The 26654-nt window shown below is 40.1% G+C and overlaps 1 protein-coding gene and 1 pseudogene across 8 annotated transcripts in view; one reads left to right on the forward strand and one right to left on the reverse strand.

The window, feature by feature from the left end:
* The window catches only part of DIS3L2 (DIS3 like 3'-5' exoribonuclease 2), a 376911-nt gene that overhangs the window by 148890 nt on the left and 201367 nt on the right, over nt 1–26654 (reverse strand). The gene's annotated exons all lie outside the window — the stretch shown is intronic.
* Nucleotides 18620–18749, forward strand: LOC116757238 (annotated as a pseudogene).

Genomic DNA, 26654 nt, shown 5'->3' on the forward strand with positions numbered 1-26654 from the left:
TACAAGAGTGCCAGAGGAAAAGAGAAACACCGATGTACCCTGGAAAGCACGCTCTTGGAGGGCTTTGTGCTACAGTGCTATGAACAGAGGTTGCAACTCACAAATGTTTGTTAAATGAATGAATGCATGCATGCTGACAGGAAGAGACAAGGAAGTGAAATTAATCCTGATGCCATGGTAATGGGCTCTCAATTGGTGAGGATCTTGAACTTGATTCATAAGGTAAAGAGGGAGCTGTCTGCTTCTTGTTCCTCTTTGTATCCCCCATAGAAGCCAGCAAAATGCACTGTATATCCTGAGTACTCAATAAATACCCGTTGAGCTGAAACTGAAATGTTAGACTTGGTGGTGGGAAAGTTTGGGTTCTCCATCAACCATCATAATGACAACATAAGAAACTGAAAGAACGTTCCTCAAGTTAAAATAAAAAATACTCTTAGTTTGATGGGGGCCACAGTTTACTGGTTTACATGGAGAGTTGAGTGGGAAGTTATATTTTCTTAAAATCAAATGTCTCTGGGTGTTTTGAGACTTTTATTTCTATGAATGAATAATAATGCCCATTAAAACACTTCCAGCCTCAAATCAATTCAGCCATGTGTGACACAGTAAAACTTTAAGGCTTCAACTATTAGTTTGCAGATGTCATTTTTGAGAGGGCCCACACATCGTTTCTGAGAAAAACCTTAGACTAGCCTGTAAGCACTCAAACCAATCCTCTACTACACTTTTTTAAGAAAATCTGCTCTTAAGCCAGAAACATAAAAGTCTAAATTAAAACAACTCTGGACATATATCACAGCAAGATGTTTTTTGACCCACCTCCTAGAGTAATGGAACTAAAAACAAAAATAAACAAATGGGACCTAATGAAACTTAAAAGCTTTTGCACAGCAAAGGGAACTATAAACAAGACAAAAAGACAACCCTCAGAATGAGAGAAAATATTTGCAAACGAATCAACAAAGGATTAATCTCCAAAATATATAAACAGCTCATGCATCTCAATATTAAAAAAACAAATAACCCAATCCAAAAATGGGCAGAGGACCTAAATAGACATTTCTCCAAAGAAGACATACAGATGGCCAAGAAGAACATGAAAAGCTGCTCAACATCACTAATTATTAGAGAAATGTAAATCAAAACTACAATGAGGTATCACCTCACACCAGTCAGAATGAGCATCATCAGAAAATCTACGAACAACAAGTGCTGGAGAGGCTGTGGAGAAAAGGGAACACTCTTGCACTGTTGGTGGGAATGTAAATTGATACAGCCACTGTGGAGAACAGTATGGAGGTTCCTTAAAAAACTAAAAATAGGACTACCATATGACCCAGCAATCCCACTACTGGGCATATACCCAGAGAAAACCATAATTCAAAAAGACACATGCACCCCAATGTTCACTGCAGCACTATTTACAATAGCCAGCTCATGGAAGCAACCTAAATGCCCATCGAAAGATGAACGGATAAAGAGGATGTGGTACATATATACTATGGAATATTACTCATCAAGGAATGAAATTGGGTCATTTGTAGAGATGTGGATGGACCTAGAGACTGTCATACAGAATGAAGTAAGTCAGAAAGAGAAAAACAAATATCGTATATTAACGCATATATGTGGAATCTAGAAAAATGGTACAGATGAACCGGTTTGCAGGGCAGAAATAGAGACACAGATGTAGAGAATGTATGGACACCAAGGGGGGAGAGGCGGGGGTGGTGGGATGAATTGGGAGATTGGGATTGACGTATATACACGAATATGTATAAAATAGATAACTAATAAGAACCTGCTGCATAAAAATAAGTAAAATAAAAATTTTTTTAATTAAAAAAAAAAATTAACCACCACACACACAAAATAATATAAAAATAAAACTCTGAGGAATGGTACTCAGGGAAACTTGCTGGAAGACATACCATCCAAACATTATTTTTGATCAGGGGTCAGTAAACTATAGCTCACAGACCAAATTGGGCCTGCCACCTGTTTCTGAATGGTCTGCAGGCTAAGAATGGTTTCTGTCTTTTTAAATGATTGAAAAAAAAAGAAGAAAAATATTATTTCGTGACACGTGAAAATTATACGAAATTTGAATTTTAGTATACATAAATGAAGCCTTATTGGAATACACTCATGCTTTTTGGATACAATGGCAGAGCTGAGTGGAGTAGTTTTGACAGGGACAGTACGCTAAAGTATCTATCCGACCCTTAGGAGACAGTTTGCTGATCCCTGTTTTAGATCAGTGTTTCCCAGTAAGTGTTTTAATTTTTTTAAAAAGGTCTTGTGATTAAATCAGTTTGGTAAATGCTGAGCCAATTTTTTTTTTAATTTTTAAATTTTATTTATTTTATTTTTGGCTGTGTTGGGTCTTCGTTGCTGCGCACGGGCTTTCTCTAGTTGCAGCGAGTGGGGGCTACTCTTCGTTGTGGTGCGTGGGCTTCTCATTGCAGTGGCTTCTCTTGTTGCAAAGCATGGGCTCTAGGCGAGCAGGCTTCAATAGTTGTGGCACGCAGGCTCAGGAGTTGTGGCTTGTGGGCTCTAGAGAGCAGGGTCAGTAGTTGTGGCGCACGGGCTTAGTTGCTCCATGGCATGTGGGATCTTCCCAGACCAGGGTTTGAACCTGTGTTCCCTGCATTGGCAGGCGGATTCTTAACCTCTGCACCACCAGGGAAGTCTCAATTTTTTAATAGTAGGACTTCTCAGAGCCTTCAGTATGCTGGTATCACACAGTTCTTGACAGACCCATTTGATCTTGGCACTTTTTTTGTGGCACAGAATCTCCCAGACACCTTTGAAAGGTGATAAACTACACTGAAACACCCTGCACAGGCCTCCCGTGGAGTCCTTCTCACATGGGGCCTTAGCACCAAGCCTACCCCATGGAATACTGCAAGAAGTCAAACAAATGTCTATGCTATTTGCTGCAGGGAAGCTGATGAGGGCCTTGCTCCGTTGCTCACTCGGTGCCCCTTTCACGAGCACTTCAGGAGCAAGTTTATGCAGTGCAAGGACTCGCTCTTCTTCTCTTGAGCTGATGATGTGCTTGTACCTTACACATATGTGAATTTTATCCTTTTAAGTTTCCTTCTTTGCTTTGCCTGCTAGGAAACTCAGAAAAACATGTGTGATCTGTTTCCAGAGGATCTCATTTGTAGTTTGAACTTTGTGAACTAACCTTTAGCCTGGGTGTACCTAATTTTCCTATTCATATAACCCTTTTGCCCTGTAGCCGAATTTAAAAATTATTCATTGCATTATATGTATATCTGCAAGTGGCCTTAAATCATTAAAAAAACCAAACAAACCAGGGTACAAAAACATACACACATATATTGAGGAGTTACATTTCAGAATCATGTGTTGAGGGGATGCTGGAAGAAAGACGGACATTCAGTATAGGCTACTAAGAGAACTAACTTCTAGACAGAGTAAAACTTGGAGAGCTCCCAGCAAGTATTTGTACTGTAGCAGTGGACTCCAAACTTGCTCTCTCGCTATGGAAAATTGGGAGAAGCAAGGGAACAGTGAGTGACCCTGACAAACCCCAGTCCTCAGTGCTGAGAGCCAGTGATTTAATCTGTTGTCATCACCACAATTACGAAGCGGCCACGATGTGGTGCATGAGGGCTCCTTCTGGTCGTGGGCCACAGCGGCTGCGGGCTGCTGCCCTCAGCACTTGGGAGCCCGGCCCCACAGGGGCAGTGCTCCATGCAGCAGTTACACTCCGTTAACATGCTTTTGGGATTTTACTGGCTCCTTTTCTGGAAGGCTTTGGTCTCACAACCTGCAGGGAGCAGCCTGGCCTGCCAGTTTTTAGAACCTGTGAGACCAAATATTTAAAGAGTTCCGCAACAATGGTTAGAAAGAAGCTAACCCTGACCCACAGAAAATAAAGTGCCAGGTGGGGGAGGGAAAGAATGAGGCTCCAGTGCATGAGGCTGCAGAATTCCAATTCAGAGCAGCGTTATGTAACCAAAATTTCTGAAGGCACGTGACTGAAGGGCTTAGTCGAACTTTTTAAAGGGACAGAAAACTTCGAAGATTGTTTTACTCAAAGCCATTGGTCCGAGAAAAGAACACGTGAAGAATAACTAAAAGCCTTCTATAATCCATTATGACCTGGCCAAGAATCCCAGGGAATAACAAAAGCACAGAAAGAACTTCTGTTCTTCTGTCACTCACACACCCTTCCTCTGACCTTGCGTCCTCTTCCTCCTCAGGGGACCAACATCTCTACCTCCTTGCAGCTGGAGGCAGCTGTCTAGTCTCCACAGCAACATTTACTCACCACGTTGTCACCATTCACCTCACTGGATTTCGGCCATGGCCCCTACGACATCACAGAAATTGCTCTCCCAAGGTCATGGCTACTGCCAGATTAATCGTCTTAAAGCATGTGCCTGGTAAAAAAGCCTTCATCAACTCTTTACTGACTAAAATAGAAACTCAGCTTAGAATTCAAAGCCTTTCATGATATGGCCCCGGCCTGCACTTTTCTAGTCAGATTGCACACTCCCAACGTGTACCTAGTATGACAAACTTTTCTCTACACTCTCTGGTTCCTGAAACACTGTTCGTGCTGTTCCCAACATTAGGACATTTATCCCACCAATCTCCAGTGTCTAAGACCTACCACTTTTAAAGGCCTGGCTGCAATGCCATCTTTTTTCCAGGGAACCTTCATGGCTCCAGAGAGTAGAAGCTGCCTCTCCCCCAGCTGCCCTGCCCCTGCCTGCAACCTGCCCTAGTTCAATGGCGCTGACCACTACCCCTGGCATGCTGACGGTTACTTATGGACATGTCTCATCACTGTGACAAGGCTGAGAGCTCCTCAAGGTCTGGCTCTGATCCTGACCTATCTGTGTATCTCTTCCAGCACACTGAAGGCACACATGTAATGAATAGCTGATGGATACGCTAATGAAAAAATCACCAAAGGGGCCTCTTTAGCACTTTTCCATTCAATTCTGCCACTGTGACTTGGGAAATACATTTAGGATTAGAACTCATGACCGCCTGGCATCCAACTCTGTGGTCACACCACAGTGTTATTGTTTCCAAGGGTGTCCTTTTCTGTCTTCATCCCATCTTCTTTTCTCATAAAACAGTGTTTTACAAACTGTGGTTCAGGGATCAATTCCAGACTAACAAAATTTATAGAGGCCCTCCTCTGTCCGTGACTCTGGGTTTGTCTCCTTGTTCACAAGCAATTCTGGTGAGGAGGATCTGGGTCAATGATGGCGAATGGGTGAAAAGGGATGGAAAATATTTAAGAAATAACTTTAGGAGGATAAAGAGTACAGTTTTTTACCACTTTCTTAGATTAGATGGTATCAGAGTTTATATAGAAACCAGATAATTTTATGTAAACTGGAGCAGGAAAAGTAACTAAAAAGCTGGAGCACTCAACCATGTGATGCGTCTCTACGGAGCACCGTGCGGGGAGTCCAGCCAGATGGGTGCTAAGATGAACCAGCCAAGTCAGATGCTGAACTCGTCTGAGCTTCCCTTTCACACTGACTCTCCTCAGGGATGCGCCGACCTCTCCTCTCGAAGGCCATGGAGCAGGGAGCATCATTCGAACCTGAATCAGCGCCCCTTAGTGCAGCAGGGCTGGACCGTTTATTTTTTCTGATGGCAGCTGTGGATATGTTAATACTCTTTTACTCAGTTCTACTGCCACAACAGATGCTAAAAAGTCTGACACAAACCACAGATTTTTCAGCACAGAAAAAGACTGAGGTCTATTTAAAGCAGAAGGAGATCTTGGTCCATCTGTCCCTCCACTTCCCCACAGTGATGAAACGACACACAGGAGGCCATAGAGAGAACAGAAAGAATGGAGGCAATGCTCTGGGCAGGCTCTTTTCACCCAGCTAGGGGTTTTTAATCTAGGGTCCACCAAAGGTCTACCTCAAGCTTTAGCAAAATTCTAGACCAAGTGAATGTAGTGATTAGGTTACTTTCCAAAGGACTGTGATAAGATGAGAACGGAATCAGAAATGACTAAAATGGTCTCCCTTGTTATATTCATTTACTCACCCACTCACTGAACCTCTCTCCATTCTGTGCCTCTTTTTATACTTCAAAAAAACGACACCCTGGAGCAGAGGTCACAGGACAAGGTTGGCCTGGTACCCTGGGAGCCAGAGGCCACGGCATGGGCCAGGAAAGCCACGGTTTAAACTTAGAGAATATGTTAAAATTAACTTTCTTCCCCTCAATTTTCATTCTGAAAAATGTTGAACTTTCAGGAAAATTTAAAGAATAGTAAAATTAACATTCATGTACCTCTCATTAAGATTCATCAGATGTCAACACTTTGACATATTTGCTTTATCCTTTTCCTCCCTCTGTTCCTCCCTTCATATACCTAGCTCTTTTTTTTTTACATCTGAACTATTTTAAATTATGTAGTACAGATCATGATACTTTACCCCTCCATTCTTTTGCGTGTGTTTTCTAAGAATAAAGGCATTCTTCTACAGAACCAGAATACTACCACCACCACAGTTAAGATTAATTTCCTCTATCCAATTTACAGATCATATTTAAATGTCTTCAATTGTCTCACAAAATTGTTTTCCTCCTGATCTAGGCTCTAATCAAGGTTTACACAGTATTTGGTAGTCATGTCTCTTTAGTCTGTTTAATGTATATGAATTCCTCTATCTTTATTTATTATTTTTAAAAAATATAACACTGCTTTTGTTTTCTTGAAGAGTCCAGGCCAGTTGTCTTGTAGAATGTCTCACGTTCTAGATTTATCAGCTTGTTTCCTCATGGAAGGAGAAAGAGAGGAAAGGACAGAAATAAATCAAACGTGGCAAAATTAATCCTCTCTGAATTTCCAACAAACAGAAAGTTAGGTTTTAAGTCTTGACTAGATTCACGGTGAACTTTTGCCGTGAATACTTCACAGGGGATAGTGTGCGCTTCGTACTGCATTCCTGCAGAAGGCACAGACTGTGAGGTTGCCAGATGTGATTTGCTAAGGTGCTAATAGCCAGAGCTTTCTATTATAAGGCTACCTTTTACTCTTTATAATTAATAAGTAATCTGTGGAATAAGACTTTTAGATCATGTGAATATCCTGCTCTCAAAGAACCTTTCAGCCAGTGATTCTAGCTTCCACTGATGCTTTTTGCCTGAATCAATCATAACTTTGCAAGTTGTAAAATGGTGATCCTCTAATCCTATACTACTGTCTGTATTTATGAGCTGACTCTTCTGTCAAGAGCTTTTCCTGCACTGACCCTACTTTGTTGTTTGTTCGTTTTTGGTTTCTTTTTGAGTATTATTACAGATTCACTGACTTAAAAAAAATTAAATGTATTATCCATTACCATTACTATTCTTTCTGATACTCAAATTGTCCCAAATGGGGTTGGTGGAGGCCCTTTCAAGTGATCCCCTGCGTCCTTGCAATGTGTCTCCACAAGTCTTGGAGCACTTCTGTGCTGTTTGGTACAGTAACTATTTCAGGCTCACCTTATACATTTCCTGCCCAGGCTAATAATCACCATGTCCCTAAGGAGCCCAGGTTTCTTTCAGTGGCGAATGAACGTTATGTAGAAGCCAACACAGGGCTCTAGATCGCTATGCTCATTACTACTCAGGTGTCATTACTTCTAGGCCCTTTTAGTGAGCTGAATTAGAAAATACTGAGTTAAATCATATGAAATTGTTGATATTTGACTAGTTACAGCCTAAAACTGGCAATTTCCTGTGGCTCAACCTAATATACTGCTTAAAAGTCGTGAGTCACATTTACACCTCCAACTGAACTCTAATACTACAGAGGTCTTCCTCCTCTTCCCGCATTCTATATTTATATTTTTATTCTTCCACTGAGAGCCTCAGCTCCCAACGGCTTCAATATTTAAAACAGTTTCAGAAATACAATCCCAGTATCCACTAGCAACCAAGTATCTATGAAGATTTCTTTGGAGTTTTATCGTTAGAATATAGTCACTAAGGATGTACAAAGTGCTCAAAAAGCATAGTGCCCAAAAGTTACCTGAATCCTTTTTTTCTCTGTGTAGTAATGCTATACATTTGATAAACAATAGTACCATTTGTTATTGTCTTATGTCGATTTTAGAGATTTTGCTTTTATTTCCTTTTAAATTTAATTTTATTGTTGAATATTTAAATGGTTCAAAAGTTAAAGTATACTGAGAGAAGTCTTACTCTCATCTCTATCCTACCTTATTCCTACCCCCCAGAGATAACTATTTCATCATTTTCTGGTTTATTCTTTTTTGCATTTCTGCTTTCTTTTTGATATATATTTTTTCTCATTTTCTCTTCTTTCTAACACGAACAGTCGAATCCTATAAATTCTCTCTTGCAACTTACTTTTTCACTTAACAATAAATCCTGGAAATTACTCCATATCAGTTCAGTGGCCAGAATCATAGAATCGACAGAGTTGGAAGCTCCTCAGAGTTCACCCTAGTCCAAATCTTATCCCCCAAATGTCTCCGAACCAGAATCAATCACACAGATCAACCCACATCTTGAGTACTCAGGATAAGGGGATAAGTCACTGACTTATTAGGCAGTCCATTCAATTTCAGACAGGAGCCCGAACTATTGGAAAGTACCTTTATAAGCTGAGCTGAAATCTGATTCTGAGAAACTTCACGATTCAGCCCTTTGCAGCCACAAAGAATTAGCTGGATCCCTCTTTCGCCATGCAATCCTGCAGCCATGAATTTTCCCAAGAAATAGGCCCATCCCTTTCTTGTTCTAAATGGCTGAAAACTATGTGTGATTGTAGCTCTTTTCATAAATTTTCACTTATTTTGTGTCAAGCACAAATTGAAGTTGTAGGAACCAGTACAATGTCAACGTGAAGGTATCAGAGGTTAAGAGGAAGAAGGCCAGAATTCCTTCATTCAATATTTACAGGCATTTACTGCTCTAGGTGTCTGCGACACATTTGAGAACAAAGAATCCTGTCCACTTACATTCTAGTGGGGGAGAAGCTAGAAAATAAACAGTATTATAATTAAGTGCTGTGGAGGAAAAAGAAAAGAAACATTAGAACAGAGCAAGGGAGGTTGGAAGTGCTGACTACAATTATAAATAGGGTAGTCAGCAGAGGCCTCAATGAGACGATGCCACTTGAAGATGACTTGAGGGAGGTGAGGAGTGAGCCATGGGCTTTATGGAGAAAGAAGGACTTGGGCAAAAGGAAGAGCTACAGCAAAGGCCTGGAAGCCACCAAGTTAGTTTACCTGAAGGCCCCGAACTGCAGGGCACAACTCAACCAAGAGAGTTTATATGTAGATACGAATGGCTTGGCCTCTGCTCTCTTTTACTTCCTGTCCAAGAAGTCTTAAACCTAGGCTCGCAGGTGTTCAGAATGCAGCTCTGCACACCTAAGGGAGAAATGAGAGCAGCCGAGTCCCATGGCGCCCAGAAAGTCCTTCTACCCGAAGCACTCTCTGAACATCTCTCTCTCTTCTTTTACCTCTGGGTAGTAGAGTCTTCCTATGACCCAGATTTAAAATATCACATTGGGGTTACTTTAAAACAGGCTAGAAGAACACTGACTGATATAAGTTTTAAAATTGGACAAAATGAAGTAGCAGTAAGCTTACAGGAAATGCTCCCACAGAGGGATCAAATATCTAAGCCTCTAAATATAATGTTTAGAGTTTAGGCATAAAAAGTTCTCCTATGTGCAAAATCTTCGCAGAGTATTAACATATTAGAGGTCTTCACTTCAAAATATGGGAAATCTTGCTCTCGTTAAAAACACTTTTTTTCTACATCTCCTAGAATCTCTTGAAAGGTGATTCTCTTAGAATTATAATAATGGTGGGTATTATTTTTTACTCTTGTTTTATGGATGGGGAAACTGAGGCTCAGAGAGATTAAATAATTTGCCTAAGGTCACAGAACTGCAGAACTTTGATTTAATGGAACAGGAATTCAAAAGAGAAGGTGTTAAAAGAAGTAAACAAGCCAAGAAGTTTTATTTCAAATGGAAGCTGACATCTCTTCTACGTACCCTTAGTCTCATACTTTATCTTAAGATTTAAACACCCCAGAAGCATTTTTGCTGAACTACTAATTACCCCCAAATTTCTTTGAGAAAAGTTTCTCTGTGGTTGACTAAGTTGTCAATGACTTCGTTTTTAGGTACCGAACCCAAATCTGACAACTTTTCACCCTCAACCTGAAAATCCACATACAGAGTTCTGACATCAAGTTTATTCCAAATGGATATTCTTTAGTATGTCAGAGAAAGTCAAGTCCCAAGTACTTTCTTTTGGAATGAGTATCCAAAGATAGGAAAAGTAGCCGAAAAGGGAACATGAATAGATATATTTTCACTTTAAAAGACTATGCTATTAAATTTGCTTTGCAATTTCCAGAACAGACATAATGAATGTATTAAAATGAAACAGAAAATGTAATCAAACTTTAATATGACTTTATCAGAGACTTAAACACAATGGTAAAGGCCAGTATTTAATGGATTTAAATTCTAGTGGACGGAATTAAGAATAGTCACAAGGTCAAGGAATTAACTATGTCTAGACATCTCTCCTATACTTCTATCTGAGGAACAGCATTTTTTTTTCCTCATCCTTTGAATTCCCAAGCCAGGAATTCAGAACCTGCTGTTGGAAGGATCATCATCCTTAATTCTCAATCCATTTATCAGGCTAAAATGCAAATGTAAGTGGTGAATACATTTCAACAGCCCCAGAGATCCAAAGAGCCTTCTCAGGGAGCACGCTGAGCTAACTGGGCAAGGGTTAAGCCACCCCTATTTTTCAGATCTGAAAACAGTTGTTCTGATACAAGAAGAATCATTGCAATAGTGCCAGCTCCCGTCTACAAAAGCTATACACATTTTTTGCACAACTGTGTGATCGTTATGGCAACCATGAAAATGGAACTATCATTCTTCAAATCACACACTACCCGTACTGGATTACCTACATACGTTCGCTCTTCCACATCACCCAGAATTTCTTTTCAGAAAGTGCTATGTCTGTCCTATAGATGTTTAGGAGTAAGATAAAGTGGTCTCTTTCAAAGGGAGAGTCCGTAACAATGAATCTTTCAAAGGCCTAGTTCTTGAAGGATTCTAGGACTTCCCTGTCAAGACTTTTAATCCCATGGTCACTGGGAGGCCTCAAAATATTTCCCCCAGGGGGCAAGGAAACTGCCTGGAAAACGTATTCCCCAAATGACTGTTTTTTATTAAGAGCATGATTAAAGCACCATGAATGAGCCTTATTAGACCCTGCACGGCTCTGCAAAGTACTGAGAGCATTAGAAAGTGAGTCTCAGTTTAGTGAGCTGAGAGACTTGTTTAAGAAATACATACCAGCATTTTTATTAAATTTGCTGCTGAATAAAACAACACCAATATAATCAAACAAAAATGTCAAAATAAACTTCAGCTATATTTTAAGATGATCAAGGACTCTGTTATTAAACAGTGTAAATTCTTTCTTCTCACTAATGGGGAAAGCAAACTCCAGTCTTGTATGTCTTTTAAATATTAATTTGGGGCCAAAATTCTGTTTCATTGTTCACAGAGGGGATTCTACAGTTTAAAAAAAAAAGAAAAAGCAGCCTGCTAATGACTTCCTGGCTGATTTTAATATTAAGTACTTAGACTTTAGATGAAAATGTGTCCATAATTACTGTTTGCTCCAGAGAGTTTCCAAATAAGGTACCGAAATTCATCTAGTTTTCCTTTCTCAAAAAAACAAAAACAGGGGCTTCCCTGGTGGCGCAGTGGTTAAGAATCCGCCTGCCAATGCAGGGGAACGGGTTCGATCCCTGGCCCGGGAAGATCTCACATGCCACGGAGCAACTAAGCCCATGCACCACAACTACTGAGCCTGTGCTCTAGAGCCCGCGAGCCACAACTACTGAAGCCCGCACGCCTAGAGCCCATGCTCTGCAACAAAAGAAGCCACCGCAATGAGAAGACCGTGCACCACAACGAAGAGTAGCCCCTGCTCGCCGCAACTAGAGAAAGCCTGCACGCAGCAATGAAGACCCAACACAGCCAAAAATAAAAACAAACAAATAAATAAATAAATTTATAAAAAACAAATACCCACAAAGTTTCCCTATGAGGTGGGCAGGGCAAGTCAAGCTCTAATGCAGCACCCTTAGTTACAGTTGGCGCTCCCTTGGCCGCAGGGTGCAGTGAAACATGGGAGCGCTACTTCTCCACTCGCACCCCATCTTCAGGAGAGGAGGAGCTCCCAAGGGACCCCAGGTGACCCCCATCTACAGTCTACACTTCTTCCTGCACTTTCAGGGTTCAAGTCACCCCGCATACTCCCTCTACCTCAGCCCAATCCCCAACTTCTAGTCTTTACCAAGTCTTGGACTGGGTCCGAATTCATAATCCCACCCTCACTTCCTACTGAAGCAGCTCCCCAGCTAGACTCCAGCCTCCTCTCCTGCTCTCCTGCCTTTCAGATCCTTTAGCATTTGACTACCAGGATAAAGTTCCTAAAATACAGCATTAGATCACGCTCCTTTCTCAAAAATCCTCACTGGCTTCCAGCTATCCTGACATTACAGTCCTCAGCTTGGCGTTCAATAGCCTCCATGATCTGGCTTCAAACAATTTTTCCACCCTCCTTAAGATGACTTGTCTACATTAACATGGGGCCTTGGTAAGCCAGTTGTACTAAACATCCTGAATTAGCGATTTGTGTAGATCCATCACTTCTTCTTTCACCCCTCCTTAAGATGACTTGTCTACATTAACATGGGGCCTTGGTAAGCCAGTTGTACTAAACATCCTGAAGTAGCGATTTGTGTAGATCCATCACTTCTTCTTTCACCCCTCCTTAAGATGACTTGTCTACATTAACACGGGGCCTTGGTAAGCCAGTTGTACTAAACATCCTGAATTAGCGATTTGTGTAGATCCATCACCTCTTCTTTCAGACTTTATTCTCCTTGACGGAAAGGACTATTTCTTTCAATTACATATTTTGCAATTCCAACAATACCTATTTCAGGGTCTTGCAAATAGTAAAGATAATAAATATTTACTGAATTGAATCTTTAAGTGGGCCCCTTCAACTCTAGCCATGGGACAAAAGACTGGGGCTGTGGTAGAGCTAATAGTCCCTTTACCAGAAGTACCATCTATCTGTGAGAGTAGATTCCACTTCAGACGATGTCTCGGGACCTCTAGCTATGGCCTGGGAATATGGCCCTAGAGAATTTTCTAGGTTTAGACCCCAAGTCCTTTGGACTATGAATATACTGATATGCAAAGGTAGATGAAAAGGGGCCAAAGAAAGGGGGTAAGAGGGAACAGAATTTGAGGGCAGAAGGCAGTGTGAGATTTGTACTCTACATATACCTCAAACATCTTTTTGGTAAGGCAATGTGTCTTAATGCTCACCAGAAAGAAAGAAGGGGCAATATTTTATCAAGCATAGTATATGCTAGACCTGCATTCTACAGGTAAGCATTCTACATGTTGTTATATTTAACCCCTGCATGACCTCATGAGAAATATAGTAACTGTACATTCCTTTTAACTTGTAAAGAAAGAAAGGCTCAGAGAATTTAAGTAACTTGCCCAAGAACACATACCTAGTAAGTGGCAGAGTGAGGATTCAAGCCAAACTTGTCTCTGAAACCTGCATCTTAGTATTTCACCCCTGTGATATCAGGGTCATTTAAAATTTTCAAACTCCCGGGATAGAAAAATAACCAGTAGCATCATGTATAAAGGTAGGAGGGAACAGAACTGTGGTGGATTGTTATCTGTCTTGACGTTCCCTCTCCCAAACCAACATGTAACCCAGAGCAGGGCAAACTTGATTCTCACTCTAGAATTCGGAATTAGGACAGAGAAGGGAGAGTGTGAGAAGGAGGAAAGTATGTGAGGGGAGAAGATGGAGAGAGATATCAGGCTCCCTCTGGGTGACTGTGGCAGCTCTTAGGTTGCAGCCATCCCACTGCAGAGCAGGAAGCCAAAGAGGCCAGTATGAATGAGGGAAGCCGACGTGTAGAGAGCGTGAGAGGCAGAGGTGAAGAAGCCTTTCTGGGTTCGCTGCCCTTGGATTCTGGGAGTCATCGCAGGATCCTTAAAACAGATTCCCCTTTCTGCTTAAGTGAGCTCCAGTGGTTTCTGTTATTCGGGACCAAAAGTCTTAATTAATGCAACAGCTGTGGGAAGTTTCCTAGAATGGCTAACTCGTCGTGGCTTTCTCGTTAGCAACCCATGACAGGATGTTACAGCCGATGCTTCCACCCTGCCCACTCCTGGGGGCACCAGGTGCTGGAAAGCAGAGGGAGGACATGGCAGAGTATCAACAACAAGTTTCTATTTTTTGGGGGTGGTGGTGGTGGGGCGCACTGTGCAGCATGCAGGATCTTAGTTCCCCATCCAGGGATCGAACCCACGCCCCCTGCAGTGGAAGTGCAGAGTCTTAACCGTTGACCGCCAGGGAAGTCCCTCAAGTTTCTATTTCAAAAACAAATTAATTTTTAGAAAGATTGCTTCTGTAACTCAAATTACACAAAGTACAATGCTATAACATTTTTTGACCAGTAGGGTTTTGAAGAAGGCTCTAACTTCTCCTTTCTCAATATGGGGAGGGGAAGTATGTGGTGTTTTTGATTGATTTGGTGTTTTTTTGATTGATTTTTTAAAAATGTTTATCAAGAGTGTGGGTTTAAGGTGGAGAAACATGGAGATGGTGGTTAAGAGATTCCTAGACTGCAAAACTGAATTCAAGTCCAAGCTTTGCCCCTCTCAGCCATGTGACCTTGGGCAAGCGACTACACTCATCCGAGCCACAGTTTCTTCATCTGTAAAACAGGGATAACTATTTCACAGGATTGTTTGAATGATTAAATAAGGTAATCCTTAAGTATAAAATAATTAAACATATAAAGAGGTATAAAAGGTGCACTCAATTAAATATGTGTTTTGGTGTATGTAAATCTGCCACATTAACGACAAAGCTAAATGCAAACTTCAAACTTTTACACGTGTTAATTTTCTTCATCCTGTATATTTTTGGATGAACATTAATGGAGATGATCTATTACTAGGGAACTGATCTTTCTCTTTGTGTGTCCTCAGCGTGTATCAAGCCCCAAGGCAGAGACGACAGGAAAGGGACACCCAGTGAGTACTTACTACATGCCCAGCACTGTCCCAGGTCTGACCAACAGTCAAGATTATGCTAGTGATTTAATATTTTCAAAGTAACTCTATTTCAAAAAGAAACGATTAAATATGGCTATAGAAAAGGATAATTGAACACACATTTAAAGTATTATTATGCTTGTGGGAACACTCCTATCCTAGGAATTCTAATTACATCTGTAAGACCACAGGAGAACTGTTTAAACAATCACAATTTGAAACTCTTGATTCTCCCACATACAAACTTTGGTATAATTCCACTAGGTCACCTCTCAGGCAAAAAGATTATAGGGAAACTTTACATTTGCACAGTATGAGTAAATATATGTAACAAAACCAATTTTTTCACACATATAACAGGACTTCCATGCACGCCAGTCTCTTCCTCTGAAAGTTACAAAGGGACTCTGCACACTTATTCACATAATGCCACAACTGCTCAAAAGGGTTTTGGAATTCTTTAAGAACTACTTTCTAAGCCAATTCATGAGCTTCACGAGAAAATCAGTTTTACTACTTTATAATTATACTTTATTTTTTTTTGAAGTTGTATTATCCAGCTTGATCACCCACCTGATTTACCACTCTTGGCTCTAAATTGACTTGGCTGTTTCCAAAACTCAAACGCATTCTCCAAAGACGAAGATTGGCCATTGTTGAAAATGTGCCTTAGGCTCTGAAGGCAATTTCCAAAGAGGAGTCCAGAAATGTGTGCGGCGCCTTACCCACTGCCTGCCAGCAAGCTCCGATCCTCCTCATTCTCAAAAACATCTTGAGGACCCTGCTTCTGTCAAGCTCCCTCTCACCACCTCTGGCGCAGCAAAGCTCCTTGAAAGGGATGTTTCCACTTCGCACCCCTACGTTTTCACGTCCCTTCACCCCTCGACTGACTACAGCCTGCTTTGGCTCTCATCACGCCAACGAAAAAACTCATGAGATATTCAAAAGACAAAGAAAAGGACTTGATGACCAAATGCAGTGACTTCTGTTCCAGAGCACAGGGCAGCTCACCCTCGATTGGAACTTGTCACCAACTGTGCCTTTCCTTTTTCTTTAACTCTTCTAAGATCTTCCCTTCTGCAGCCCACTCCCCACCTTCTCCTAAGAAGCTTCCACCCTTTAACCGTCGGAGTTCTTCACAGTCCATCACTGGTCCTCTCTCCTTTTCCGACTGTAGGCTTACTAGGTATATTCATTCACTCTGTGGCTTTAACTACTACTTCATGCACCTAAATAGGTATCGGCAGCCCAGACTTCTTTCCTGAGTGCCAGGCTCGTTTTGCTTTCGGCCTCATGGACATCTCCTTTTGGCTATTCTAGGCACTTAATGTCCAAATTTTACTCATCTTCCCCTATCTAAACATTCTGTTCTTGCCCTCTAACTCACAATCTCAGATTTTCCTGAATTTCACCGCAGCCTAAGGTTACTGACACAAGTTCAAGGCCATACAGACATATCCCCTGAGAGGTCTTCTTAGAGGATGTCAGGAACAGTGTTAATTGCTTTTTTTTCCCCCCTTCTTCTTCTTTTTTAAATAATAATAAGACAAAAGCCTTTGGAAATCCTATTCATCCCTCATGACCAAATTCAAAGATTACCTGGCTTCAAAGTTTCCTCATGCAAAATTAATTATTTTCTCCTCTGTGTTCACCTGGTGGCTCTTACTAAAAAAAGCCTAAACTTGTATTTAGAGATAATTGCTGATTAATACACAATGGTAAGAAATAATAGAGAGATGCTATCTACCTTTTACCTAATTTCCAATGGTAAAATCTTACAAAATTATAGTACAACACCCAAACCAGGATGTTGACATTGATACAATGCACTGATCTCGTACTCATGAAGTTCTCATCCATTTTATCACACGTGTAGGTTCACGTAAGCACCACCTCAATCAAGACAGAGAGCTATCATCACCTCAAGGATCCTTCAAACCGTCTTTTAATAACCATCATACCCAACTCCCACCTGCCCTACCTCCCTCAGTCCCTGGTAACTACAAACCTATTCTCTGTTTCCAAAATACGTCTTTCCTAAAAAGTGATATCAACAGAATCATACAGATGTAAACCTTTCAGACCAGCTTTTTTCACTCGGCGTATTTCCTGAAGATTCGTGCTGTTGTTGTGTATATCAACAGTCCATTCCTTTTTGCTGCTGAGTATCATTCCATGATGTGGATGTACCACAGCTTGTTCAACCATTCACACATGGAAGGAAATCTGGGTTGTTACCAGTTTGGGGATGTTATGAATAAAGTTGCTATGAAAATCTGTGTACAAGTTTTCGTGTGAACCATAAGTTTTCATTTTTCTGGGCTAAATGCCCAGGAATGCAATTAGCAGGCTGTATGATGGCTGCATTTAGCCTTTTAAGAAACTGCGGAAGTGTTTCCAGAGTGGCCGTGCATTTTACATTTCCACTAGCAAAGTGTGCATGAGTCACTTTCTCCGCATGCTCACCAGCATTTGGTATCGCGCGGAACTTTTCACCAACTTTGGTTTTTCCTTCTATTTTAGCCATTCTGATAGGTATGTACTGGTATTTCACTGTGGACTTAATTCACATTTTCTAGTAGCTCATGATATTAAACATCTTTTTGCTTGTGCATTTACCATCTGTAGCATGTCTTCTGCCCATTTTCTAACTGGATTGGTTTTATATTGTTGAGTTTTAAGGGCTCTCTATGTACTGTAGATACTAATCCTTTGTTGGATATGTTTGCAATATTTTCTCCCAGTCTAGCTTGTCTTTTCATCTTAAAGACTCTTAACAGGGTCTTCCACAGAAAAAGCTTTTAATTTTAATGAGAACCGATTTATCTTTCCTGATGTGGACTGTGCTTTTTTTGTGCCAAGTCTAAGAACTCTTTACTAACCTTGCATCATGCAAGTATTCTACGCTCTGATCTGTAAGTTTTACAGTTCTACAGTTTATACTTAAGTCCATGACCCATTTTGAGTTAACTTTTGCATTAGGCATGAGGTTTAGGTCAAGGTTCATTTGTCTGTGTACACCCAATTCCTCCAACACCATCTCCTGAAAGGCTATCCTTCCTCCATTGAATTGTTTTTGATCCTCTGTCAAAAATTAATTGGGCATATTTGTGTGGAACTAATTCTGAGCTTTCTATTCTGTCTCATTAATCTATGTGCCTATCCCTTGTAGGTTTTTTGTACATGATCTTTATCAAGCTGACGATGTTCCTCTCCTTGTCTAGTTTGCTGAGAGTTTTTAGTATGAATGTGTGTTGGATTTTTTTCCAAATGCCTTTTCTGTAATAACTGATGGGATCATACAATGAAACTGTTTTTTTATTCTGTTAATATGATAGATTACATGTATTGATTTTTAGTAACAGTTTTACTGAGATATAATTCACACACCATAAAATTCTCCCTTTTAAAATGTACAATTCAAGCTTTGCACAGTTGCAGTATCATAGCCAATGAGGCTTATCCAAGGCATGATTATTGATAATTGAAAATAAATTAAATGTACAGTTCAGAGGTTTTTAGTATATGCAAAGAGTTGTATAATATAATCATTTCCATTACCTAATTTTATCATATTTTCATCACCCAAAACAGAAAGTCCATACCCATTAGCAGTCCCTCCCTATTTCCCCTTCCCTGTAGCCCCTAGCAACCACTAATTGACTTTCTTATCTATCATACACTACGTGGCCTTTTATGCCTGGTTTCTTTCATTTGGCATTATGTTTTCAAGGTTCATCCATGTTGTAGCATGTACCTGTACTTCATTCCTTTTCACGGCCAAAGAATATTCCAATGAATGAATACACCACACATTCACAGTAGATGGACATTTAGGTTGTTTCCATTTTGGGAGCTATTATGTAAATGCCATTATGAACATTCACATTCAAGTTTGAGGAACTGCCAAACTGTTTTCCAAAATGGCTGCACCATTTTACACTCACACCTGCAGTATATGAGGGTTTTCAATTTCTCTGCATCCTCATTAACACTTGCTATCTGTATTTTTGATTATAGCTATCCTAGTGGGTGTACAGTGTTATCTCATTATGGTTTGCATTTTCATAATGACCTATGATATTGAGCATTTTTTCATGTGCTTATTGGCTATTCGTATAACTTAAATTCTTTGCTCATTTAAAAATTAAGTTGTGAGAGCTCTTTATATATTCTGGATACAAGACCCTTATTAGATACAATTTGCAAATATTTTTCCCGTTCTGTGGGGTTTTTCTTTTTTTCAATTTTTTGATGGTGTTCTTTGAAAATCAGTTTGTATTTTTGTTTTTGTTCTTTTTCTATTTTTTTGGCTGTGTTGGGTCTTCGTTGTGGCGCGAGGGCTCCAGGGCGCATGGGTTCCGTAGTTTGCAGCACACAGGCTCTCTCGTTGAGGTGCGCGAGCTCAGTAGCTGTGGCACGCGGGCTTAGTTGCCCCGCAGCACGTGGGATCTTAGTTCCCCGACCAGGGATGGAACCTGCGTCCCCTGCATTGGAAGGCGGATTCTTTACCACTTGACCAACAGGGAAGCCCCTGATGGTGTTCTTTGAAGCACAGGTTTTTAATTTTGATGAAGTCAAATTAATCTGTTTTTTTCTGTGATCACTCATCCTTTGCCTAACCCAAGGTCACGAAGATTTACTCCTATGTGTTCTCCTAGGACAGTTAGTTTTAGCTCTTACATTTATGTGTTTGATTCATTTTATATTAATTTTTGTATATGGTGCATTGATTTCTGAATGTTGAGCCAGCCTTGCACACTTGGAATAAATAATACTAGGTCATGGTTTACAATTTTTTAAAACAGATTGCTAGATTCAATCTGCTAATATTTTGTTGAGTACGTTTGCATCTGAGTTCATGAGGGATACTGGCCTATAGTTTTCTTTTTTTATATACTCTTTGTCTGGTTTTGGTATCAGGATAATACTGGCTTCATAAAATAAGTCAGGAAGTGTTCCCTCCACTTCTATTTTCTGAAAAAGATTGTGTAAAACTGGTATAGATTCTTCTTTAAATATTTTCTAGAATTCTCCAGTGAAACCACCTGGGCCTGGAGATTTCCTTTTAGGGAGCTTCCACATTCTGAATTCACTATTTTTAATGGTTATAGGACTAGTCAGATGGTCTATTTCAATTGGGTTGAATTTTGATAGTTTGTAGTCTTTGATGAATTGGCTTATTTCTACTAAGTTGCTGAATTTATGAACTTCTTGATAAGCTTCTTGATTTATAAACTTCTTGTAGTATTCCCTTATAATCCTTTTAAGCTGCAGTATCTGTAGTGATGTCCTGTTCCATTCTTAATGTGATCTGTGCCTTTCCTGTTTATCTGTCAGTCTTGCTAAAGGTTTATCAATTTTATTGATTTTTTTCAAAGAACAAGTTTTTGTGTTTTTCTTTATTTTTTCCTATTTTTAATTGTATTGATTTCTATTCTTTATTATTTCTTTCTACTTACATTGGGTTTTTTTCTCTTTTTATAGATTTTTGAGGTAAGTACTTAGATAACTGATTTGAAACCTTTCCTCTTTTTAATTTACACATTTAGAGCTATAAATTTCCCTCTCAACACTGCTTTAGCTACATCTCACATATTTTGCTATGTTTTCATTTTCATTTAGTTCTAAGTATTTATTTTAATTTCCTTTGAGACTTTCTCTTTGACCAAGGGACTATTTAGAAGTGTGTTGTTTATGCTCCAAGGGCCTAGAGATTTTCCTGTTGCCGTTCTACTATGGATTTCTAGTTTATTTCTATGTGGTTAAAAAACATACTCTGCATGATGCCATTTCTTTTACACTTGTTGAGGTGTTTTTTATGACTCAAGATATGGTTCATCCTGGTGAATGCCCCATCATGCCAATAAAAAAATGTATTCTGCTACTGTTGGGTGGAGTGTTCTATATGTATATCTCAATTAGGGTTTACTGGTTGATTGTGTTCTTCAGATCTTCTGTATCAATTCTGATTTTCTGAGAGAGGTATTTAAGTACCCAAATATAATTGTGGATCTATTTCTCCTTTCAGCCCTATCACAGTTTTTGCTTCATGTAATTTGAGACTCTGTCGTTGGGTGCATTTACATTTGAGATCATTATGTCTTCTAGGTAGAATGATCCTTTTAATATTATGTAATGACCCTTTTTGTCCCTAGTAATTTTCTTTGTCCTGAAGTCTACTTTATCTGATAATAATATAGACACTCTTGCTTTTCTAAATTAGTGTTTGCATGGCATATCTTTTTTTCATCCTTTTGCTTTAAACCTACCTATGTTACAGTCTTTGAAATGAGTTTGTTGTAGACATCTAATTGTTACATCATTTAAAAAAAATCCATCCCACCAATCTCTGCCTTTTAATTGGTATATTTAGGACATTTACATTTAAGGGTAATTATTAATATTTTATGGGTTAAGTTGCCATTTTATATTTTGTTTTCTGTTTGTTTCCTCTCTTTCTCATTACTGTTTTTCTTTTTCCTGTAGTTTAAATACACATTTATATTTTGGGTCCCACCTTGATTTATTTATAAAGTTTTTAAAATATATCACTTTGTATAGTCTTCTGAGGGGTTGCTCTAGGTACAACAATATACATAAGTTACACAGTCTACCCGTATCAACATTTTACTACCTTGAGTGAGGTGTAGAAACCTTAATTCCACTTAGGCTCCTTTATCCTCTCCCCATTCTAAGTATAATTATCTTAAGTATTTTTTCCACATGACATTGATCACTACATTAGTTGGTATTATAATTTATGATTTAAGAAACTCATGAGGGGGATAGTTTATATTTGCTCCTATTTTTACTCATTCTGATGTTCTTCTTTCCATTCTGAAATTCCAAGCCTTATGTTATCATTTCCTTTTTTTTAAAGAGAACTTTAGTTATCCTTTCAGAATAATTTGGCTAGCAATAGATTCTCCTAGCTTTCTTTTGTCTGAGAATTTTTTAATTTCCTCTTCATTTCTGAAGGATATTTTTTGCCAGAAACAGAATTCATGGTTGACAATTGTTTTCTTTCAGTACTTGAAAAATGTTGCGCCACTTCATTCTGGCCTCCATGGTTTCAAATGAGAAACTAGTATCATTTGAATTGGTGCTCCCCTAAAAGTAATGCAGCCTCTCTCTACTTCACAGTCTCTTTCTTTGTATTTAGTTTTCAGAAGTTTAAAATGATATGTGTCAGCATCGATCTCTTTGGGTTTATGCTGTTTGGGGTTGTGATATTGTGACTGATAATAAGAAGTATATATTTGGTCTTCACCCTTGCTTCCAGCACAGAGATCCTAAAACTCTTGGACTTTCCTAAATGATAACAATAAAGGTGTCTTTTGATATTCATAACAAATCCCTTTCAATCACACCTGAGGTTTATGTTAACGAGGTGACTTTTGGAAACCATTTAAGGATGGGGGTGGGGGTGGGGTGCAGGTTGTCAGAGGAACCAACCATATGATTAGAGAGCGGGAACTTTTAGCCCCACTCCCCAACCTCAGAGGAGGGAATAGAGTGGCTGAAGATTGAGTTCAACTACCAATAGTCAATGATTTAGTTAATCATGCCTACGGAATGAAGCTGCCAGAAAAACCCAACAGGATGAGGTTCAGAGAGCTTCTGGGTTGGTGTACATGTGGAGGTGCTGGGAAGACGGCATGCCCAAAGAGGGCATGGAAGCTCTACACTCCCTTCCCACATACCTTCTCTGTGCATCTTTTCCATTTGGATGTTCCTGAGCTACAACCTTTCATAATAAACCAGTAATCTATTTGATAGTATCAGAACTGAGTTAAACTACAGTATACCAAGCGGGTGTTGCAAACTTGCTTGATGTGTGGAAAACACACACATCTGGTATCAGAAGCGAAGTAGCACTGTAGTCAAGTATTGAGAGCAGAGGACACACAGGAGGAGTGTGCTTTTCTTTACAGGGGTAGGCTCAGCTTATTGAATCTGTGGGCTTGTCTTTGGCCAAATTTGGCAAGTTATCAACCATCACTTCTTTGACTACTTTTCCAGTCTCATTCACTCTCTCATTTTGGGAATCCAGTGATACAAATGTTAGCTCTTTTATTATTATCCCATAAGTCCCTGTTGCTCAGGCTAGGTAATTCTGTTAGCCTGTCTTCACGTTCACTAATTCTATCCTGTCATCTCTGATCTACTATTGAGCTCTGGATAGTTTTCTCTTTTGATGAGGGTATTTTTCACTTCAATATTTTCCATTTAGTTCTTTTTTTAGAATTTCTATTTCTTTGCTGAGATTTTCTATTTTTTCATGTTTTAAGAGAATTTATAATTATTTGTTAAAGCACTTTCATAAAGACGGCTTTAAAATCCTTGTCAAATAATCACAGCATCTGATTCATCTTTTGTTTTTGATATCAACTATCTTTTCTTATTCATATTATGATCTTCCCGGTTCTTGCTCTGATGAGTGATTTTCAGCTGTATCCTAGACATTCTGGATATTACATTATGGGACTCTGGGTCCTATTTAATCTTTTTTTAGTAAGCAGTCCCCTACAGAGGTGTCATACAAGGGCCAGGTGTGCATGTTCAGCTTCCCGCAGGGCCCTGTTGCTATCTGCCCAGCAAAAGTGAAGCACTGACTCAAAATGCCTCACTGCAGATGGTAGGTAGCCATTCAGCTCTCCTTTCAGCCCTGCTGACATCTTCCCATGAAAGATGGGCACCAGTTCACACTGTCTCACTGCCTCCAAGTATGGGTATAAGCTTAGCTCCCCATTAGGCCCCACTGCCACCAGGAAGAGGGAAAGCTAAAGTCCGATATATACTGCTTTGTCACTACAGCTTGGGAGCAGAAGTTCAAATCCCTGCTGACACTAGGAGAGGAACATAGATGAGTGCCAACTATCCCTCTCCTACCACTTTATGCTGGTAGAAGGCAGAGGCTCAGCTGGCACTGGGTTCCACTGACACCGGGGGGGGGGGGGGCGGTGTTGTGGTGATCAGCCCTGACCCATCAAGTCTCTTTGCTGCCAGGCAGGGATGGAGGCTCATCTCAGCACTGGAACCTGCTGGTACTACTCTCAAGGGACAATTGGAAATACCTACTTTTGCTGGACAAGGGATAGATCAGCTCTACTCTCAATTTTTTTTTTTTTTTTTTTGCGGTACGCGGGCCTCTCACTGTTGTGGCCTCTCCCGTTGTGGAGCACAGGCTCCAGACACGCAGGCTCAGCGGCCATGGCTCACGGGCCTAGCCGCTCCGCAGCACGTGGGATCTTCCCGGACTGGGGCATGAAGCCGTGTCCCCTGCATTGGCAGGCGGACTCTCAACCACTGCGCCACCAGGGAAGCCCTCTACTCTCAATTCTTCCAATACTACCCATGCAGAGGAAACACAACCTGCTTCCACTGGATGGGAAACAGGGTCAGCTCCCTGCTTGGCCCCAGTGACACTATCACAGTAGGGAAACTGGAGCATGCCTGCTTCCACTGAGAAGGGGAAGGAGGGACAGTTCCTTACTTAGTTCCACTGACACTACTCTGGCAGGGTAATTAGGGCACCACCAACTGCTTCTCCTGTGCAGGGGATGGAAGATTAGCTCCCTGCTCAGGTCTGCAGACACCTCCCAAAGTACGAATCAGAGTGTCACCTGCATGTGGCAGACACAATGGAAGATTAAGTCACTGCATGGCTCCACAGACATTACCAAGTGGGGGGAATTGGAGCATTGCTGAGTGATTTTATGAGATAGGATGGGGCGAAGGGATGTAGAATATTAATGTGTTGCTCAGCCCAACAGAAACTATGGGTATGTGTGTGTGTGTGTGTGTGTGTGTGTGTGTGTGTGTGTGTGTGTGTGTGTGTGTCTTTTCCCTTGGTGTTTGGCTGGAGTACGGTGAGCATTGCTAAAAAGGTTTTCTGTTGATAGACATGCTTTTCTTGTTCTTTTGGCTAGAGGAGAAAGGTTTCTGTTGGGGGTTATTTTTCCTGTGCTTTTTGGCCATTCCAGGTTGGTAATTTCTACAGTACCCTATCTAGGATATGTAGGAGACAATAAGAAAACCAGGGGATCACTGGCATGCTATTCCTCAAGTCCTGAGACCCCTAGGCAATCCACCTTCTTTTCCCCCCCTTTCAGAATCTTCCTATGCTTGTTTGTTGTGTTATGTCCATGTTTTTAGTTGTCAGAGGAGGGGCCAGGAAGGATGGGTATATGCCATCTTTGTCAGAAACAGAAGTTGTGCCTCATTTTATTATAGTAATTTTAACATTTCATTTAGTGTGAAAATTAGGTAGGAAAACACCTTAAACAGCAACTTCTTTGGAGGTGCTGGACTGTGTTTTATCTCTATTCTTTTTCCCAGGAATATCAAAAAGAAACAGGAATGAATCCTACCCTTGCTTAAAAACACATTATACTGAATAAATTAACACATATTCTGCAAACTTCTAAATAAAACCTTCTTTGTCTTTTTTCTTTTTCTCCCTTCTTTTATCCTATACATATTTATTTACATATATGATTTATTATATACCACATATTGAGTTAGCTTCTAGAAAGAGAAAGGCAAGTAAGACCTAGCTCTTGTTCTTGAGGACTCTGCTACCCATCAGGAAGAGAGAGTCACATACAGGTAAGTTAGAAATATAGTATGGCAAGTGCTATAATATAGGTATGAACAAATGGTCAAGGGAAAGAAGAGTGGGGCATGACTAATTTTTCCACAGTGAGAGGGCAAAAGCTTCACAGTAGTTAAGATGGGCCCTTGAAAAATGGATGAAATGCAGAAAAATGGATGAAATGCAGTAAAGGGCAAGAAACAGAACTATCATAGAGTAAAATCGTTTGGGGAAAGATGAAGGGTTAAGTGTAGAACAAGATACTGCATAGAAAGCTAAGAAATTTATTCCCCTCTTTTCCTATTATCAATAAAGTTGATAATTTCACTGCACTGATGTGAGTGTCAAGCTACCCAACATTTCTAAATCTTAAGAATGATTTGCCCATACAATTATTTACTTCTCATGGCTCTTATTTTCAAATTCTATCTTTCTTTCTCCTCTCTCTGTTATGTTCAGCAGGGGCTTGTTTCTTTCCTAAAACTTTCTGCTGGAAGTTGTCTTCTTTTAGCTCCAACCCTGGCATTAAAAAATGAAAAGACTTTAGAGTCACATCGGGGACTGGCAGAGTATGGACCTCTGAAAAGCCACCACTCCATACAAGCATTAATAACATTGGTAAAATTGTTAAAATCAACCTTTTCAATAATCCTGAAATTAACCAAAGGCTTGTAAAAATCTGATGTACATTTATTCAAGAGAAATAGATGAATTTCAATTAGAACAGTGAGCTTTGTAAGGTTTTTACTTGCTTTATTCCCATGTCCCAGCTCTGAAGTAGCCTTGAAAACCAACAGCTTTCTAATTATGGTGAAAACTGGCAGCCCAGCAGCCACTGGTGGGGCAGAACAGATCCAG

Source organism: Phocoena sinus, chromosome 7, assembly GCF_008692025.1.
Source record: "Phocoena sinus isolate mPhoSin1 chromosome 7, mPhoSin1.pri, whole genome shotgun sequence".
Taxonomy (NCBI): domain Eukaryota; kingdom Metazoa; phylum Chordata; class Mammalia; order Artiodactyla; family Phocoenidae; genus Phocoena; species Phocoena sinus.